The sequence below is a fragment of the Astatotilapia calliptera genome, chromosome 15 (genome assembly GCF_900246225.1).
Source record: "Astatotilapia calliptera chromosome 15, fAstCal1.2, whole genome shotgun sequence".
Taxonomy (NCBI): Eukaryota; Metazoa; Chordata; class Actinopteri; order Cichliformes; family Cichlidae; genus Astatotilapia; species Astatotilapia calliptera.
Window position 1 is genome coordinate 1,867,702 of NC_039316.1, and position 6,000 is coordinate 1,873,701.

A 6,000-nucleotide genomic window follows, 5' to 3' on the forward strand; every position below is an offset into this window, starting at 1 on the left:
TAACGACTAATTTTGACACCAGCTGACAGCCAACTAACCCCAAACAGAGCCAAATCTGGCAGCCATGCACAGGCCTCACATTTGGCCACACGTGGCAATGTGCATCGGTATTTTTAACAGGACAAACGAAACCGGGGTTACCCCGTGTCAGCAACTGTTGTCTTTAAATTTTCTAACCCACACTCCAGCGTGAATTGCTGCATTGTGCGCTCTGGAGAAGAGGTGCAGTTTGTTTGGGCAGGAGGAAGCAGCTATTTACACAAAAGGTGTTGGACCAGCACACGTTTAAGGGCTTTGGCTTGTGTGTGTGTGTGTCTAATGAGGGAGTGTTTAGCTGCGTAAGCCTGTGTATGTGAACATAATCACCCATGATATACAACATTATGGACGGTTCTTAATAGCTGCGTTTTAAGAACAACCATTAATGCAGCTTGTAAAATATTCCCAACACCAGGCCAAACACTCACTTCAGTTTCACCTCCCTCCCTCTCGCTCACACACACACACACACACACACACACACACACACACACACACACACACACACACACACACACACACACACACACACACACCCTAGCTCTCTCTCTCCGCCTTGCTCTGCCCCTCTTGCTTTCCCTCACCTCATTTGTGGGAAAATTTATTTAACTCGTTAAAAACAATTCTCTGAATATTCCCAGCTGAGTGATCAAGCTTCCGTTTTTGTTCTTTTTTTTTCCATCCCTCAAACTTTTTTTTCACCCTCTGTTTTCTCTGGCTTTGTTTTTTTCCTCTCTTCTCTTAAACTAACCTGTATAATGTTGTCAGGACTGCTCGAGAATGAAGTGCTAAGTGTTGCTTTTTATGGGGAGGAAACAGACTGGAACAGCGGGTGCGTGCTTTCTGATGCCTACTAGATGCACACACACACACACACACACATACACACACATATACATATATATATGTATATGTACACAGTATATATATGTACTTTAAGATATACACATTTAACCCCTTCCCAACTGATTATGTAAAAGACCTGGTCACTGATAAGATTTTGATCCTTTAAGCTTTAAGCAGGTAGATCATTAGCGTTAGCATGTGCTGCATTTTTGTGTTTATGTGTGTTTGCAGGGTGAGTGGCTGACAGTGTCATTAAGGCACCTTTGGTGAAAATCTGTTCTCAATTGTTGTGGTGATTTCTGCTGTTTTAATTTGGACAGTAAAGGCGCTGCCAGGTCTACCCGCCATGATTCCGTGACCACTAAATATTAACTCCGTTCCCAGGCTCCCCGAACTGCTACATGTGCAAACTTTCTTTTATGCCCCGTGTCCATAAAAAAAGCCCAGCTCACAATTTCTTTTCCAAAATCACGGTGTGTCACGAGTGACGAGTCTTTGTTTAAAGGGTGTGAATAATGTGCCGAAAATTACTCTGTGTTTTTCGAAGCATCGTAAACTAAAGCTCGGTACCTTAGTCATTCTCTGTGTCTGTGCTATGGCTTTTAAAAGTGCAAGTACACTGTAACAAAGAAATTAAAAGGAAAGAAAAAATCACAATAGGGTCAAAAAAAATATTACCAAAATTCAGATTAAAAAAACTTAAAACACAACCACAACTTATCTACTTTTTTTAAGCTTTTACTGACAGTACAAAGGACAAAGCTAAAGATGTAAATTTGAAGACAAATTTAAGCAATAAGCCTGTTGCAGAGACTGTGGGCCTCAAAAGCAACTGTACAACCTCAGCTCTAAGTTTAGACTGAGGAACTGCTAGTAAAGATTTGCCACAGGATCTGTGTTTGTATGTGTGGAGCAAAAGCTGGGAAAAGCTAAAGCCAGACCCTGGAGAGCTTTAAGGATGATAAATATAACATTTATAACTTTACTATATTTTAAAATCAGCTGGAAGCTTGGACAAAAGATTTTGTTCTGTCTCTGTTTTAGTTTTAGAAAAATCGTCAAAATTCTTTTTATTATATTACATCTGATTATTTCTAAGCATTGAATTAATCAAAGCAGTCACACTTTTCGATTAGTGCATTCTCTGTTGTTTTTTCTGTGTCAGCTGCATCCTGGTATTTTGTTAATTTGAGTCTTATGTTGGAACGGGCTCCATTCTGTATTCAATAAGCAAATTTCTCACTCCCTCTCAGTCCCTCCAGGCCCTCTGCTGTCCCAGCTGACAGCTGGCTACAAGCACCTCTGACTCTGGTTTAGAGGATGAGATAAGCTACAACATGATTGGATGGAACTAAAACAGTTTCCGAAGTAAAAAACCGTGCGGTTGCATCAGGAAAAGGGCTGCAAAATAGTAAAGCAAATAGCAGAATGCAATTAGAGGAAATAGAGATTAGTTAAATCCATTTATGATTAAATTTACTAAAATTGCAGCAAGTTTATTGTCCTGCAATAAAATTGCACATAAATGTTTGCCAGTTCGGGATTAGGAGTGCATGATGTTTCGTTACTTTTGCATAGCTTTTAATTTGATTTCCATTGTCTAAAGAGACCAAAAATACATCATGTTGGAATATCAAGGGGTGTAATATTGGTAATAGTGGTGGTGCTGGGACCAGTTTAAACATGGCGTCGACATAGAGTGGAGACTTTGGATTGCCCCGTGGTTCTTTGACCTCAACCAGCAGGATATGCTAATCGCTCATCCATATTCCAGCTAAAATCTCAGTTTGCATGTCTCTGATATCTTTGTTTTGACTCATGTAGGAAAATGCACACGTGTTTGAGTCTGGGCGAACATGATTAGGTGGGGTGCTGGCTGTTAAAAAGAGCTAATAAAGTCTGTTCCCTTTCATTAGCATGTGGTAAAATGGCCTGGCGAAATTAGTTTGTGCGTGCGTGTTTAGGTGTAGGTCAGTTTAATAGTGTTTTTGTTAACTAGGTAATATTTCAGGTGCTGAGACAACATGCGCTGGAGTGTATGCCTGTGAGCGTGCGTTCATTAAACACGTGTTATGTTGTTAACAGCACACCTCATTGGCCAAACAAAATGAGGTCATTAAACTGGTGTACAACTGCGCTGCTTGTGTACTTACACTTAACAAAGGCGGGCTTATATTTGTCAATGTAAGGATTGTATATGCATATGTTTGTGTGCGTGTGTAAATAAATACTGTTTTACGTTCATGCAGCTGTGTTAGCATGTAAGATGTTGTCCTGGTAAGTCAGCAAAAGTAACCGTGATTGCAAAGTTAGCATGGAAAACACAAACACACTGCTGTGGTCCAATTGAAGTTATAGTTCTTTTGTCCTGCTGTTGGCATTTGGCTCAATCTTTTTTTTTAAATATAAACATTTAATTGTAATTTTACACCACAATGCAAGCTGACAAAAAGAGAAAATTCTATATTTTTATTTATTTATTCAAAGATATAAAGTGCAATGTGAATGAAAACTGCAACTAATGCACAAATAAAACACTCATAGCTGACAAAAAACTATTTGCTATGTCAGAGGAAACAGTCAAAACTAACGTTTTCATGGGTCACAGGTCGTATCGGACTTTGCCCGGGCCATTGCAACATCTTAATTCTTTTCTTTTAAAGCCATTTTGTTGTAGATTTGTTGATGTACTTGTGATAACTGTCTTGTTGCAGGACCAAACGTCCACGAAGCTTTAACTGTCTGAAAAGATGGCCGCATGATTGACTCTGGAGTACTTTGGTATACAGAGAAGGTCATTGGCAGGTCCTGTGGCTGCAAAAAAGGCCCAAATGATCACCTCTCCAGTTGGCACTGGCTGATGTCCTGTGTTTGGTTTTATCAAATGTGTGGCTGTGCGTTATAGCAAAAGATGTCTTCTTTGGTCTCATTTGTTCCAGAGGTTATGTGGGTTTTTTACAGATGCAACTCTGCAAACTTAAACTGTACTGCGAAGTTTTATTTTTAACAAACGTGTTCAGTCTTTTTCTAACTGTATTGTCATGAACTCAAACATTTAACATGCTAACTGAGACCTGTGGAGATGCAGGTCTTGGGTTTTTTGTAGTTTCTCTCAGCATTGCAGCGTCTGAACTTGGGTTGAATTTACTGGACTGTCCACTCCTGGGAAGACTAAGACTTATGTCCTCGCTGGCAAGACCGGACAACGTCGGGACCTTGGCGGAGTTCCCGCTTCAAGCCATGCACACCGGCAGCTAATCACACTCACCTGAGCTGTCGATCTCATCTTTGGGACACTACTTGTCTGCGCTACAAGCCTGGCTCCCACTAAAGGTAACCTCTTGTGTTTTGTCTCAAGAAAGAACTAATTACTGTCTCTTCTGTGTGCTCAGGAACTCGTGGACAGGACTGAAAAAAATCTCTCAAACTTTTGTAAATATTCCTGTGTGGACTTTGGAGATTGTTTATTGGGTCCTATTATTGCACTGTTTGGTAAACCTGGCATGTAGTCTTGCACTTTGTTTGTTTTTTCTTACAGTGCAAATGTCAAGCAAATGTGATGTGGTTCTATTATACTCACGAAGATGAAGATGTTTCTCCAGTAAATCTCTCCAAAACCCAAACTAATTATATCTGGATGGATATGAAATACTACAAGCCTGAGGGGAGAAATATGGGAGGGAATCATCTAGTTCACAGCTCCCTCTTGTCTTAAATCATCCCTGCTCTTTATTAGCTTTGTCTGTCTTATACCTTGGAGCCTGCTTGAAGAATTCTTTGGTGGACAGGACTTTACTTTCTTCAGTCCGAGCTATCTCCAGTAGTGCAGGTGAAATTTCTTTCAAACACTGGTTTGCATGTGCAAAACTGCACCCCTTCCAGTCATACCTGTAGTTTCTCACAGCTCAGTTCTGTAATAATTAAAACTGAGACTAGAAGAAAAATAAATCAAACACAGTTACCTGTTGAATGTTTTGACCACTCTCCACCCTTTAAAGTGACAGGAAGGTTAAAAGTATATGTTGCATCAACTCTTCTTTAACAAGTAACTTCAGTTCAATCAACTAGTACACAGACCAACACAAGCATCTTCAGTGACTTAACATTATAAGAGGATACATTGCATTCTACCTACCAGTGTTTTCTCCAGCCAAGTTACCCTAAGAATGACGCTCACGTTGAACAAAGCTACATCTCGGCTCCAATGCAAACAAATGCGGCCTGAGCCGGGCCAGACCAGAGTTTGCATCCCATCACAATAACTTCCAATGTTTGCTTTTTGCTTTGCTTTGTTTTAACTGTGACCACAATCTTTGCCTAACCTCTGTACACAGTAACACTGCAGCTCCTTTGCACAAATTTCACACAAAAAAAAGAATTTAAAAAAGTTCCAGCATTTTGCTGAATTGTCCAACATCCACATTCTTGACTGGTAGTAGTTTTTCTAAAGGAGACAAATGAGTGTTTTGGAGGCATTCCTCAGAGTTAAGTTGTTGTTTTTTGTTTTTGCAGCTTACCCTCTCCTATTGTCACGTCTCTTTTATCTTAATACTTTTTTGTAATATTAGATATAGGTTTGGGAAAAGATAGAAAACCTAAATAAGGAGAGAAAAGAAATGACATTCAGTGCTTACCAGATGCCAAGCGCTCACCTGCTAAGGCCATTTTAGCCCATGTGGTATGTCTCTTGATGCCTCAGACTTTGGCTGTGCCAGAACTCTGACACTAAACTACTAAAAAAACTCAGACACTTGGATTGAAGGTTGTGAAGGTCTCAGAGGAGGATACCTCAACATGTTCCCAGGTCAAATTAGAATATGTGCTTCATTTTTTTCTAATGCAGCTGGCACATGAAAATGTATATAAAGGTTGTTGTGTATCTAATCCTCGCCCATCTTCCACTGTAGCTTCTAGATGATTGAAAACTGTGATTTGCAGGAGGGATTTTTAAAAGCACTGTAGGTTAGCTCCTCCTACCGTGCTGAAACAAAATCACTCTTTTCAGATGTGTGCAGCACCTTGTGTACAAAGTATAAAATCTACAATCACGAGGGAAACTTTTACCATCTGTTAATGAAGGCGGATGGAGCTCGCCTTTAAATTAGTGCAACTTTT